This window comes from Somniosus microcephalus, chromosome 9, assembly GCF_052327205.1.
Source record: "Somniosus microcephalus isolate GS21.2 chromosome 9, FLI_Smic_1.0, whole genome shotgun sequence".
NCBI lineage: Eukaryota > Metazoa > Chordata > Chondrichthyes > Squaliformes > Somniosidae > Somniosus > Somniosus microcephalus.
Window position 1 is genome coordinate 23,580,299 of NC_140995.1, and position 15,337 is coordinate 23,595,635.

The following is a 15,337-nucleotide window of genomic DNA, read 5'->3' on the forward strand; positions in this document are numbered from 1 at the left end:
CCACTTCTACCCCTTCCAGCTGCTAGAGACTTTGCATGTCTGGAGTCATTCCCTTGCTAACATGAGTATTCTAGGCCCAGTACCACCACCACCAGCTGAGAGCTGACATAGGTCTCGTATTGAGCCTTAAGAAGGCCCCAAGACTACCTAACAAAAAGGTAATCAAGCCAAGAAGGGATCAATTACTTTTAAAAAGATGGCCACTTTTCTCCCTTATGAACAGAAGAAAATTAGCTGCCACATTTCTTCAGGCTTTGGGGCCACCCTATAAGAGCGACTGTTGTATTGTACAGGCACAGGTGACCCACCTGATTTTTTTTTTTATTCGTTCAAGGGATGTAGGCATTGCTGGCTAGGCCAACATTTATTGCCCATCCCTAGTTGCCCTTGAGAAGGTGGTGGTGAGCCGCCTTCTTGAACCACTGCAGCCGGTGTGGTGAAGGTACTCCCACAGTGCTGTTTGGGAGGGAGTTCCAGGATTTTGACCCAGCAACAATGGAGGAATGGCGATATACTTCTAAGTCAGGATGGTGTGTGACTTGGAGGGGAACTTGGAGGTGGTGGTGTTCCCATGCGTCTGCTGCCCTTGTCCTTCTAGGTGGTAGAGGTTGCGGGTTTGGGAGGTGCTGCCGAAGAAGCCTTGGCGAGTTGCTGCAGTGCATCTTGTAGATGGTACACACTGCAGCCACGGTGCACTGGTGGTGGAGGGAGTGAATGTTTAAGGTGGTGGATGGGGTGCCAATCAAGCGGGCTGCTTTGTCCTGGATGGTGTCGAGCTCCTTGAGTGTTGTTGGAGCTGCACTCATCCAGGCATGTGGAGAGTATACCATCACACTCCTTACTTGTGCCTTGTAGATGGTGGAACATCTTTGGGGAGTCAGGGGCTGAGACACTCACCACAGAATACCCAGCCTCTGACCTGCTCTTGTTGCCACAGTATTTATGTGGCTGGTCCAGTTAAGTTTCTGGTTAGTGGTGACCCCCAGGATATTGATGGTGGGGGATTTGACGATGGTAATGCTGTTGAGTGGTTAGACGCTCGCTTGTTGGAGATAGTCGTTGATTGGCACTTGTGTGGCGTGAATGTTACCTGCTACTTATCAGCACAAGCCTGAATGTTGCCCAGGTCTTGCTGCATGCGGGCATGGACTGCTTCATTATCTGACGAGTTGCAAATGGCACTGAATACTGTGCGAACATTCCAACTTCTGACCTTATGATGGAGGGAGGTTCATTGATAAAGCAGCTGAAGATGGTTGGGACTAGGACACTGCCCTGAGGAACTCCTGCAGCAATGTCCTCGGGCTGTGATGATTGACCTCCAACCGCCACAACCATCTTCCTTTGTGCTAGGTATGACTATGATTATGGAAATAAGAATATGTCCCATGATCAGGGACAGAATCAATATCTTTGGATGCAGGCGGCTCAGAGTCCTGCTCCGTTGCATTCCTAGGTCCTAGAATTTCAAGGTCCTAGTGTTATTTTAGTTCTTTGTATAAGAAACCTCTGCCCAGCATATTTCACTGTGTAGTTTTCCCCTTTCCACAAGGTCTACTTCTTTTACCTCTCAAGTGTATCCAACATACATCCAGTCTTCTATTGATTCTATTCTTCCTCAACATTCTGTACCCTTCGATGTAGTATTCATCTCCATCTACTGGGGTAACCCATATTTCTGCTCCTTCAAAATCATAGTTCCACAATGCTAGAATAGTCTATAGTGCAGCTATTTTGTTATTGCTGCTTCTAGCATTATGTACATGCACGTTCCTCCTCCTTGCTCCTTAGAATTACCAACTCTCCAGGATTGTCCTGGTGTCTCCAGGAATTAAAGATTAATCTACTAGACACGGCTGCAAGCATCCCAGGAGAAAAATCATACAGGCATTTTTAAAAAATTGTGTGGTTTTCATCTTTTTTGAACACTTTTGTTTATTATTTATAAAAATATTGAAGCTGGGGAGAAAAGCTGTTTGACTGGGCGGAGGAGGGCGAGTGGAGGTGGAAGGTCATGTAATGAAACCTCTAGGAATACGTCCAATCAGAGTGGGCAACCCAGTTGTTCCCTCTGCACCTCACTGTTGCTGAAAGCGGGATCTATTATTTCTCCATTAGCTCTGAGGGAAGGTTTTATACCTGATACGTCAGCTGTCTCGTGTTTTCTCAACAGATAATGGATGCTGCCTGATCTGATGAGTATCTCTAGTGTTTTATATTTTTAATTCAGATATCTAGCATCTGCAGAATTTTGCTTTTTATTCTATTATTTCTCACTGAGTTCCATTCTCTATCCATCTCATATTGGATCCAGTTACTTCCCTACCCTCCCTAACCTGTCCCATTCAAAAGATGGTACCAACAACAGTGCAGTTACTCCCTTAGTACTGCACTGAAATGTCTAGTAGTACCTGAACGTACAACCTTCTGACTCAGAGGCAAGAGTGTTACCAACTGAGCCAAGCTGCCTAAGTGTCAGGTTGGCTCAGTTGTAAAAATGGTTTACAATCACTGCCTCTAGATCCCTCTCATCTCATCGACTGTGTTATGCTGAAAACAGTCCAATTTATTTATGAAGATGGCAGCATTGTCACTACGCCGGTTGATCAGGCATTCATTTACCAAACATCGGAACTATGCTTGAAAACATTATTTGATGTCCTATATTTTTAAGTTCCCAGGCAATCCTCTGCCTTTGGCCTTGCTCCTATTCCCTTCAGTAGTCTTTCTATCATTTCTTCAATGTGCACAGCTCTAGTTCCAGGTAGGCACCTTGCCATCCTCTAGGTTTTTATCTTTGTGACACACATGGTAATCCGTTTTTCTTAGCAGCTAATCCACGACAACTATCATTTCCCTATCTCACAATCTGCTCCCTTGTTTCACCCTTTTTCTCTGATTTCCTGCCAATCTCTTTCTCTACGCCCGGAGGTATGGTCATAGTGAGGGCCAGACTCTGATTCATGACAGTAACTTCTTAAGCAACCTTTTTTCTTCTCCCTTCAACTTTGACCCATTCAATGTCCCTACTGTTGAAGGAAATAAAAATATCAGGCTTTTCCTTTTCACTGACTCTTCACAAGACTCACCTACCGAAACCAGTAAATCACAGGTAGGTAAATCACAGGTACCCCACAGTGCAGATAGAGGCCATTTCGGCCCATCGAGCCTGCACCGACACATATCCCACCCTATCCCCGTAACCCCACGTATTTAATCCCCCTAACACTAAGGGTCAATTTATCATAGCCAATCAACCTAACCCGCACATCTTTGGACTGTGGGAGGAAACCGGAGCACCCGGAGGAAACCCACGCAAACACGGGGAGAATGTGCAAACTCCACACAGTACTACTCATACACCCTTTAAAATTTCCTCGCATTAACTTGCCCTCTGTATCCTTTTCTCCAGGTTCATAACATTTCCTAATCAGTGGATATTTATCATAAGTGTTCTCTTATTTCTTCTACCTGTCTTCTTCAAACGCACCAAAAGCATTGTCCTGTGTTGTCAATGTGAGCGATATGTGTGGGAGACTCAGTGCAGTAACCATTGAATAGCAGCAAAATTAACAACTGCAGCCCTGACTCCGTTAAGCAAAAACACCAAACATACAGGGCAGGACGAATGATCTGTTATTGTTATTGTTCCAATGAGGTATTCTGTTATTCTCTTAAATTATACAGTGCCACTCCCCTCAAAGCTGAATGAATTTGTCCAGTGAGTAAGCAACCCATACAGATAACAAGGCCCATGTTTGATCTCAAGTTGTACTGAGTTAGTTGATCCCAGGAAAGCAGTGTTAGGACTCAGTACCCCTGGAGGACAAAAGCAGCCATTATTGTCTCTCCCGCTCCTGTTGGCAGTGTATTTGCGTGGACATTAGGTGTGGGCAGAATTGAGCTTGGCTGCCACCAATGATGCCCTCTGCATTTGAATGCCCTCCAGCCACTCATTATTTACTTGGATATTAGTCATTTGGGTGAGGTGCTTGAGGATTCCATGACCACCCCTGTGGATCCCTATCCTACCAAGGAAACAAATGGTAAGGGAAAGAAGGAAGAAGTGAAATTTGGCAAAAATAATACAGTGCCAGCATAAAGTTAATCACATATGAAAGCAAAATCTTACAAAACATCAGTAGGTACAACAAATCCTTTTTGTCACAAATTTGGTTTTAACCACAGGCACTTTACTATGACAGGGAAACAAAACTGATAACGTCTCATATTGTTTTAGATCTGATGGGTGGCAAGTAACATTCACGCCACACAAGGGCCAGGCAATGACTATCTCCAACAAGCGAGTGTCTAACCACCTCCCCTTGACATTCAACAGGATTACCATCCCCACATCTCCCACATCCGGGGGTCACCATTGACCAGAAACTGAACTGGACCAGCCACATAGAGCAAGTCAGGGGCTGGGTATTCTGCAGCGAGTGTCTTGCCTCCTGACACTCCAAAGCCTTTCCACCATCTGCAAGGCATAAGTAAGGAGTGTAATGAAATACTCTCCACTTGCCTGGATGAGTGCAGCTTGAACAACACTCAGTAAGCTCAACACCATCCAGGACAAAGCAGCCCACTTGACTGGCACCCCCTCCACCACCTTAAACGTTCACTCTCTCCAACACCAGTGCACTGTGGCTGCAGTGTGTACCACCTACAAGATGCACTGCAGCAATTCGCCAAGGCTTCTTCGACAGCACCTCCCAAACCACCTTGAAGGCCAAAGGCAGCAGGTGCATGGGAACACCATCACCTCCAAGTTCCCCTCCAAGTTACAAACCATCCTGACTTGGAAATATATCGCCGTTCCTTCATCGTCACTGGGTCAACATCCTGGAACTCCCTCCCTAACAGCACTGCGGGAGTACCTTCACCACACGGACTGCAGCGGTTCAAGAAGGCGGCTCACCACCACCTTCTCAAGGGCAACTAGGGATGGGCAATAAATGCTGGCCTTGCCAGCGACACCCACATCCCATGAACGAATAAAAAAATCACAATTTAATCTGTACTGCAACGCAAATGAATAGAATCCATGTATTTTACTTAGAAACGTATGTTCATAGTAGGTGCACAAGTGGCCTGGGTGAATGAATACTCAGAGGCTACGGGAAAAGGGCAGGGGAGAGGGACTAGCTGAAGTGCTGTTGCAGAGAGTTGGCACGGGCTCAATGGGTCAAATGGCCTCCTTCTGTGCTGTAACCATTCTATGATTCTAATTACAAAGCACATGGACAAATAAGGTTAAAGCTATATTTTTGGTAAACAGGTATTCATGTTGCATTTTAGAACGATCAGTTAGTTAGATCATGCCATTCCTGATTGAAAGGAACCAAATTCCCTGTTACGGTCGGACACCAGCTAATCTAATGTAGAGCATTAATGCAGAGGCCAAGGTAATAACACTTGAGACATATTATTACTATTGCTAGGTTAGTGGAGTTTGGGCCAGAGGCAGTGGAAGGAGATGCTCTCATCTGATGAGCAGTGTTTCTTGAGGTAAATGTGATATGTCCTGCTCAATCAAGCTCCAGGTGCAAGATTGACCACCACGCTTTCAGAATGACAATAATTCCTTCATCAAGTGAGAACTGAGAGGTTGCTGAAGATAGGGAACTTAGATGGAGTCAGTTTTTGTCTTTAGACAGAAAATCGTAGGCCTGTGAATTGGGCCCATGCAAGGAAGGCTAAAGACAAAAGTTACCCCACAGTACGTTCACACGCCCTGGTTGACTGATTTCCTTACTCAAATTATGCCTCACAGAATTATGAAGCTAGCCCTATTGCATGCTATAGTATAGTGTATAATATAACAGCTTGATATAGGTAAAGTATATCATGGGATAGTTAGTATAGAGGGCTACAGTAAAGGGGGAAATGTAGAAACGCAAGGGTGCTTTAGCCGTGATTTGGTGGAACGTTTACAAAATCTGGTGTGACATAAAGAAAAATAGCTTAACAATATAGAAGTCAGTATTAATATCTATTATGAAAATGTATTCTGTATGATAGAGGCAAATGGCTTAGATTATGCCATTAGGATTCTGTAAGTCAAAGCTAATTAAGCAGATGTCAGTTTAATGCAATTTAAGAAAATTCAAAAGATTTATGTAAAGAATTATGGCTAGTTTGGAAACATGTCTGGTTTAAATTGTTATTCTGGTAAGAGTGTACAGTGCAAAATTGCCTTATCTTTTACTGATAAAAATGAAGGGCTAGAAATTTCCTTTGCGCCTTCCATTAATGCCTCCAGGGAGGACGCTAATGGGTCGCTAATGGGTTTTCGACCGGGCGCGGCGATATCACTGCCTCCCGCTAAATTTGGCGGGAGTTTTGCGGCGGCGGTAAGACATTGTGACCCGATCTACTGCGCTCAGAGATCGTGATGTCATTGCCGTGTGCAGCGCCCCGGATGAAAAATTCTCTCTCGCCCCCTTGCTTGTGCGCCTGCCGTTAACAATGACAGGTAGAGGAAGCGGCTTTCAGTCGGATGTCCCCTGGAGGAGCACTACTTAAAGGCGCCCACTTCCGGTGTAGTTTTTGGCGGCCAACAATGCTGCATTGTTAGTTTCACGTAGGCAAAGAGGCCTTTTGACCGATTTGAGCATTTTGCATTTTAACAAGTGTTCTGGCACATAAAGATTCTTCAGTTTCATTGAGGGGAGATTTGAAAGTGTAATATTTGGATCCTTTCATGGGATGTATTGGCACTGGACCTCACCCTCCAGCGTCAACGTTGGAGGCAACTGAGGCATAAAGAGTGCAAAATGTGGCCAGAGGTAGGAGGACTAACAGGGCTCTCAACAGGAAGCCTTACCCACCCAGGGTATTCCGGCAGCAGTTCTCCTACATGAATTTCACTGAGGACCAGTGTGTTAGAAGGTTTCACTTCAGCAAGGACGTGGTCACAGAACTCTGCCACCTCCTGCAGCCAGACCTTGAGCCTCAGATCAGGACCACCACGGCTCTCTCAGTGACAGTCAAGGGCACCTTCGCCCTCAATTTCTACGCCAACGGATCATTCCAGTGTGCAACAGGTGACATCTCCAACATCTCCCAGTTTGCCATCCATTGCTCCATCCGTCAGCTCACAGATGCTCTGTACAGAAGGAGAAGGGACTACATTTCCGTACCCATGACCAGACAGAAGCAGCGTGCATGTGGCTTTGCCAGGATAGCGGGCTTCCCCATGGTGCAGGGCGCCATTGACTGCACCCACGTTGCTTTGCGGGCACCTCATAACAATCCTGAGGTCTTCTGTAACCCCAAAGGCTACCACTCACTTAATGTGCAGTTGGTGCGCGACCACCCATGGCGAATCCTAACCGTCAATGCCCGCTATCCTGGTATCAGCCACGATGCCTTCATCCTACGCCAGACTGGTGTGCCAGCTGTATCCAGCCACCACATCAAGCTTGCGGCTGGCTGCTGGGAGACAAGGGCTATCCGCTGTCCACCCGGCTCATGACTCCCCTCCGCAACCCAACACTCCTGGCCAGCACTCATATAATGAGAGCCATGCTGCCATCAGGAACATCATTGAGCAGACCATTGGAGTGCTCAAGCAACAGTTCCGCTGCCTTGACCGCTCGGGAGGAGCTCTCCAGTACTCGGCTGAGCGGGTGTCACATTTCGTCGTCTGCTGCATGCTGCACAACTTGGCCTTTATGAGGGCGCAGTCATTGCCACCAGGCATAACTCCACCACCTCAGGAGGAGGAGGACGAGGAGGAGGAGGAAGAAGAGGAACAGGAGGACGAACAGCAGCGACGGAGGCGGCAGCCACTCAATCGGCCCCAGTGGCTGCAACAGGGCTGGTGGAAGACTACTGAGTGTCGGTGCCAGAGACTACAGATGGCCTTGCAGGGCACCCTCAACCAGCTCTGGGCCTGGAAGGCCCAGCTGTACACTGCACCACCTCAGGTTGGGCGGCGGCAGCCTGGGCTGGCTGGAAGACAGGCAGCGACAAGGGCAATAGGGGAGTGGCAGTGGTGGTATCAGGAATGCTTTCATCCTGAGAGAGGACAGCAGGTTCCTGCTCCACTGACCCACTCCCACTCCCCTGGGGCAGCACTTCAGCATCCCTACCAATCTGCTGGAGCACAGATTGCTGGCCTGCTGCGACACCGTGAGTTCCCCGATGGACTGTGGTGGACCCAGCGATGATGGCAGCAGTCAGAGCTTTCGTGTGAGATAGACAGGATGCAAGGTTTGGCAAGTGGAACGTGATCAATTCCTGTCCTGGTGGAGCATCTCACTATGTACAATGTACATTGTCTGTTTCCCTGGTAATTACGCTGCACCCTAAATGAGCTTTGAAAGCAGGAACTCGCAGCGTAGGGAATCCCTGCCCTGGTGCCACACCTGACTTCTTTGGCCTAGTAAAATTGGGGGGGGGGGCAGGGGGGGTGAAGGTTCCATTCTTGACAAGCTGAACTGGGAACCTCAAGAATCGACAGGCACCCTGCAGAAATTTGGGGCCTAAATTACTAAGTTTAACGTGTTCTTTTGAGTTGTGCAATTTTTTAACATGTTTTTAATGTTATTGTAATGTATATACCTTTAAGGGGGGAACTATCTTTTACAGCTCATGTATACTGCAGTACCGGCAGTGACCACACCTGTATATAGCACTGAGTAGTAACCTGTACAGATCAGTTCCCGTGTGAGCCAAGTTGAGTAAACACCTGTTGTACCGTTCTCCTGCAGTCTGTGTCTTATTATACACGGACACAACATTGGCGACAAGGCAAGTTCGAACCTACCTGCAACTCTGCATCACCTCCCAGGGATTCGTTCCTGGAGATCAGTGGATTGGACGTCAAGGCCAGAGACTTGGGCGTCGACCATGGGCAACCACCCAGTCATCCAGCAGAGACTCGAGAATTGCGGGGTAGGCTGTCGAGAGCCAGGCCTGGCTTTCCAGTCGAGGTGGTCCAGCGAAACGGGCTGGCAACAGGTAGTGCGCAGACCCTTCCCGGACAGCGGCGGGCTAGAGCTCGACCGAGCGGCACAGCAAAGGGCCGAGCAGCGTCGACGGGGGAGAGAGAGAGAGGGCAGAGTGCAGCCGGTGTTCAGGGGCTGAGCAGCGTCGAAGAGAGGGAGAGAGAGATGCGCAAAAACCCGCGAGGCGCCACCATTGCCACGAGGACCGCCGAGAGCGGCGTTGGCAGCAGCGCAGGAGAAGCGCGCGAAACCTACAGGGCGCCGCCATTGCCACGAGAACCGCCAGGAGCGGCGTTGGCAGCAGCGGGGAGGAAGGAAAGTGCAGGAGACGCCATTTTAAGCCATTGGGAGACGCCATTTTAAACCACACCCAAAATGCCAAAGAGTGGCAGTATCACCGCGTTTGACAATGAAGTCGAAGAAAGGACTACATATGTCGAACGAATAGAGGTATACTGCAAGGCAAATGAGGTGTCAGATGACAAGAAAGCATCGGTATTGTTAAATTTAATGGGTGCAAAGACGTATGGTTTATTACGAAATCTAGTAACCCCAACGAAGCCAATGGAAAAGAGTTTTGAAGACATAGTAACGATACTACAGGAAGATTTAAACCCCACACCGCTGCTGATAGCAGAAAGATTCAAGTTTCACAAACGGAACCAGCATAAGGATGAAAGCAATGCTGATTATTTAACAGAACTGCGCAAACTATCGAAACACTGCCAGTTTGGAGCGGGACTGGCAGATACCTTAAGGGACAAGTTTGTGTGTGGGCTTCAAAGTGAAGGAACCCAGAAACGGCTTTTATCTGAAAAGGACCTTACGCTGGAAAAGGCTTTCAGCATTGCGGTATCATATGAAGCAGCAGCACGGGGCGCTGCAGAGATACAACAGAGACCGCAAGAATATGGCACAAACGAAATGTCATATAGAACAGAGAAGTGCTATCGCTGCGGCAGAACAACACACGACCAGAATGATTGCTGGTTCAAAGACAAAGTGTGCAGACAGTGTGGAAAAGTAGGACACATAGCACGAGTCTGCAGGTCGGGAAAGAAAACCAGCAATAAGAAACCTACCAAAGAAAAGTACAAGAAGGTACATAAGATGACGGAGAATAGTTCAGATGAACAAAAGAGTGATAACGACTCTGAAAGCAGGGAACTGAGTTGTCTGAAACTACATAATGTGATCACAATGGAGGATCACCGAACCATTTGGGTCACTCTCAAGATAGCAGGAGTCCAGGTAAAGATGGAATTGGACACAGGATCAGCCCTAACAGTCATAAACCGACGGGACTATGAGCGGCTATTCTCACACATACCCTTGAGAGACACAAAAGTTATTTTGAAGACGTACACGGGGCAAAAAGTCTACCCCGAAGGAAAAATAAGGGTGACCATTATATATAACGGTAAGGAAACACCAAAACTAGACCTGTATGTATTGCAAGATGGAGGACCACCATTACTGGGACGTGAATGGATCCAGAAAATACAACTGGATTGGCATTCCATACAGTCACTGACTGTGGCTGACAAAAAGGATGACGACGTCACACCTGGGCGACTGTCAAAAATCCTAACTGACGCGAAAGAAGTGTTCCAGCAAGGACTCGGAACACTAAAAGGCATGACAGTGACGATTAAAATTGAAGAAAACGCAAGCCCAAAATTTTTAAGCCCAGACCAGTACCTTATGCGATCCGCCCAGCCGTCGAAGCAGAGCTGGAGAGTCTGGAACGTTCAGGTGTACTGTCCAAGGTAGACTGGAGTGAGTGGGCTACACCCATTGTCCCTGTGATGAAAAAGTCGTTGAGCAGCACGCCTGGGGAACCAAGGAAGGTTCGCATCTGTGGGGACTTTAAGGTAACAGTGAACCCAGTCCTTCACACCGTACAATATCCACTTCCGTGGATTGAAGATATTTTCGCCTCGCTATCTGGAGGGAAACGCTTCACTAAGATTGATCTGGCCCAGGCGTATCTGCAAATGGAGGTAGAAGAAGCATAAAAAAAATACCTCACAATCAACACCCATAAAGGTCTCTACCAATACAACTGGCTGGTATTTGGGGTAGCATCAGCTCCGGCTATTTGGCAGAGGGCAATGGAACAAGTCCTGCAAGGGATCCCAGGGACCCAGTGTTATTTGGACGACATCCTGGTCACGGGCGAAAAAGACAGTGATCACCTTGCCAACCTGGAGCAGGTGCTCACTAGATTGCAGGAATATGGGCTCCGAGCTAACCGCCCCAAATGCGAGTTTTTTAGAAAACAGATCTCGTATTGTGGCCACGTTATCGATAAAGATGGGTTACATAAGTCCCCAGAAAAGATTGAGGCAGTAGTCAAGGCTCCAGCACCGGAAAATGTGTCACAACTGAGGTCGTTCCTCGGGCTGGTAAACTACGACCATAAGTTCTTGCCAAATTTGTCTACAATACTACACCCACTGAACATCCTACTGCAAACTGGGGTGCCATGGAAGTGGAGTGACGAATGTAGACAAGCTTTCCAGAAGAGCAAAACACTAATCACATCGAAAGAGGTATTGGCCCATTACAACCCGGCATTACCAATTCGGTTGGCATGTGATGCATCACCCTACGGCATTGGAGCAGTGCTGTCGCACAAATTCTCGGACGGCTCAGAGAGGCCAATAACCTTTGCGTCACGATCACTAACCTCAGCCGAGCGTAACTACACCCAGTTTGACAGGGAGGCCCTCAGCCTCGTGTGGGGAGTGAAAAAGTTCAATCACTATCTGCACGGGCAGAAATTCACCTTGCTGACTGATCACCAGCCTCTTGTCTCCATTTTTAATCCGAAGAAGGGCGTTCCGGTGATGACTGCGCAACGACTACAAAGATGGTCACTTTTTCTAGGGGTGCACCACTATGAGATTGAATATAAGGGCACGAAACAGCATGGAAATGCTGATGGGCTATCACGCCTGCCACTGCCTACTGCGGAGGAAGCACCAGCAGTGGATCCTGTCGAAATATTCCATTCGACTATAGTTGAATACCTACCGGTAACTAACGCTTGTATCGAAAAGGAAACCCGAAATGACCCGACACTGTCTCGGGTATATGATTTGACGGTGAAGGGATGGCCAGCACATGGCGACTCACTGTTGCCAGCATTCTCGACAAGGAGAGAACAGCTGTCAGTGTGCCGGGGGACCTTGATGTGTGGCTCCCGAGTGGTAATTCCACCCAAGTTAAGGGATAGAGTGCTCAATGAGCTTCATGAGGGTCATCTGGGAGGGGTAAAAATGAAAAGCCTAGCCAGGGCTTATGTGTGGTGGCCGGGAATCGATAAACAAATTGAGGACCTGACCAAGAGCTGCTCAGGATGCCAGAAAGTCCAAAATGCACCACCACAGGCCCCTCTACACCCATGGGAGTGGCCCTCATCCCCATGGCAATGGGTGCATATTGATTTTGCTGGTCCATTCATGGACTCAATGTTTTTAATAGCCGTGGATGCGCACTCGAAATGGCCTGAGGTCATCAAAATGTCCTCCACCACCACGGAGAAAACTATTGCAATCCTACGGACCATTTTTGCCAAAAATGGCTTGCCAGAACAGATTTGTTCCGACAACGGACCACAGTTTGTGTCCGAAGAGTTCCGGAGGTTCTTGAAAAAGAATGGGGTAAGGCATTACACATCCGCCCCGTATCATCTAGCCACAAATGGATTGGCTGAGAGGTTCATACAAACCTTTAAGAAGGCAATAAAGGCTATGTACAATGACAACATTCCGCTGTAGCACAAGGTGGACAATTTCCTGTTCGCCTACCGGAATGCGACCCATGCAGTCACCAACCAGGCCCCAGCCATGATGTTCTTTAACCGAAGGTTAAGATCTCGCCTGGATTTGCTCAGACCAAACATATGAAGAGATGTTGAGAGTAAGCAATTCCAGCACATCCATGAGAAGCCAACAAGGAGCTTCAATGTAGGGCAACCAGTCTTGGCCCGCGACTACCGAACAGAAAAATGGCAGCCAGGAACGATATGCACACGGCAGGGCCCACTAATGTACACAGTGGACATTGGGGAGAGCATCGTGAGATGCCATGCTGACCAGATCCTAGAGTCACAGGAACAAGTCAACCCCATGCCTCGCCCATACGTACCTGGTGATGAACCCAACGTACAGGTCGCATCTACCCCAGAAACAGTAGCATCGGAAGCTGATGAACCAACCGACGACAGGGGGCCAGAATCGCCTCCGCACCAAGAGCAAGACACTCGGGAAAGGCGCTATCCAGAAAGGACCAGGAAGCCTCCCCAAAGACTGAATATATAAATAGACTATTTTCAGCTAATGTTGCATGTTAAAAGTGCTAATTGTAATTAGTTTGATATTTAATTGTTAAATGAGTGTTATGGTACTGTTAATCTAAAAGGGGAGGAATTGTAATGTATATACCTTTAAGGGGGGAACTATCTTTTACAGCTCGTGTATACTGCAGTACCGGCAGTGACCACACCTGTATATAGCACTGAGTAGTAATCTGTACAGATCAGTTCCAGTGTGAGCCAAGTTGAGTAAACACCTGTTGTACCATTCTCCGCAGTCTGTGTCTTATTATACACGGACACAACAGTTATAAATGTCTCTTTTGGTTTATATATGCTGACCTGAGAAGCAAAGGAAATTGGGAGCTGAAAAAATTGCTGGAGCTGTCTGATTGATTTTGCTTTGTGGTAGCTGCTGCTTCCAGATTGCTGGATTTCAAAAAGTTTCAGTAATTTGATTGGATGGTCTTATGTTGTTTGTTCATTGTTGATTAGTAACTTGTCTCGTGAATGTTGTGTTTGATTGTGTCACATTTAGCCCATTGGATATTTGAGCCAATAACAACAACAACTTGTATTTATATAGCGCCTTTAACATAGTAAAACGTCCCAAGACGCTTCACAGGAGTATTATTAGACAAAGAATTTGACACCAAGCCACATAAGGAGAAATTAGGGCAGGTAACCAAATGCTTGGTCAAAGAGGTAGGTTTTAAAGAGCGTCTTAAAGGAGGAAAGCGAGGTAGAGAGGCGGAGAGGTTTAGGGAGTTAATTCCAGAGCTTAGAGCCTAGGCAACAAAAGGCACGGTCACCAATGGTTGAGCGATTATAATCAGGGATGGTCAAGAGGGCAGAATTAGAGGAGCGCAGATATCTCGGGGGGGATGGGGGGGGCTGTTGTTGGGCTGAAGGAGATTACAGAGATAGGGAGGGGCGAGGCCATGGAGGGATTTGAAAACAAGGATGAGAATTTTGAATTCAAGTCGCTGCTTAACCGGGAGCCAATGTAAGTCAGCGAGCACAGGGGTGATGGGTAAACGGGACTTGGTGTGAGTTAGGACACAGGCAGCCGAGTTTTGGATGACCTCAAGTTTACGTAGGGTGTAATGCGATAGAATGAGTAGGTTAACTTAACAGACAGGTGATTTGAGCCAATCAGGGCATCACTCTTTTCAGATGTGATGCCCTGCAGACTTGTACCCTACGCAAGAATTTATAACAGATGTAACACCTCAGAACATTGAATATTAATTGATTAGGAAATTGTTTCCTTAAGCTGATGTATATAAAATCTTTGGCCTAGAGAGTCAATGGCAGCGCACTCATTTTTCAGCTGCAAAACGGGTGCCGAAGCATCCAATATGGTGGGTGGGGAGTGCGTGCTCATTGTGCCCTGGAAATGCACCACCCGCCATATTGGTAAAGGCAGAAAAAGAGGCATCCAGAGCCTGCGTTAGGATCTCTATTTGCATATACAAAAGGCCTAACAACTGTTTGAGGCCCCCTTTGCAAAATTGAGCTGCCCTGAACATGGTTTATATATACAGGTATGGCCTAACCAGTGATTCTTAAAGAGGCCGCTGGTGGCTGCCACCAAAAAGGTAAGTTGTTTTTTTAAATACCTGAATGGGAAGCCGAGGGGGGAGCAGTCCATTGCTGGCTGCTGCTTGGTCCCCTCTCCAGTTCGCCTTTCTCCCCTCTCCCAACCACCCCTCCCCCGATTGCCCCCCCCCCCCCACGATCACCTTCTCCCTCCCGATCGCAGCCCCCTCCCTGCCGATGGTCTCCCATCCGATCGTTTGCGCCCCCCCCCCCCACTTCTCCCAGGACCTACCTGAAATGTAAATCCTCTTCGCCAGCGAGCTGCCTGGAAACAGCAAACCAGGCTCACCGGCCTCATGCAAATGTGCTCTGAGGCCCAATAGCATGTGTGCTTCGGGCCTTCCCGTTCCGATGCAGGGATCGGTGTGAACCAATTTCTAGGCCTTTGTGTCATGTGCTCTGTGGTGTGCCTTCACTGTCCTTATACTCACAGTGTGTTTTTTTCTTTGAGATTTAC

General features: G+C 47.7%; 1 protein-coding gene across 1 annotated transcript in view; it reads left to right on the forward strand.

Annotated features, from left to right (window-relative positions):
* Positions 1-15,337, forward strand: part of dlgap2a (discs, large (Drosophila) homolog-associated protein 2a) — a 212,390-nt gene that overhangs the window by 155,057 nt on the left and 41,996 nt on the right. The gene's annotated exons all lie outside the window — the stretch shown is intronic.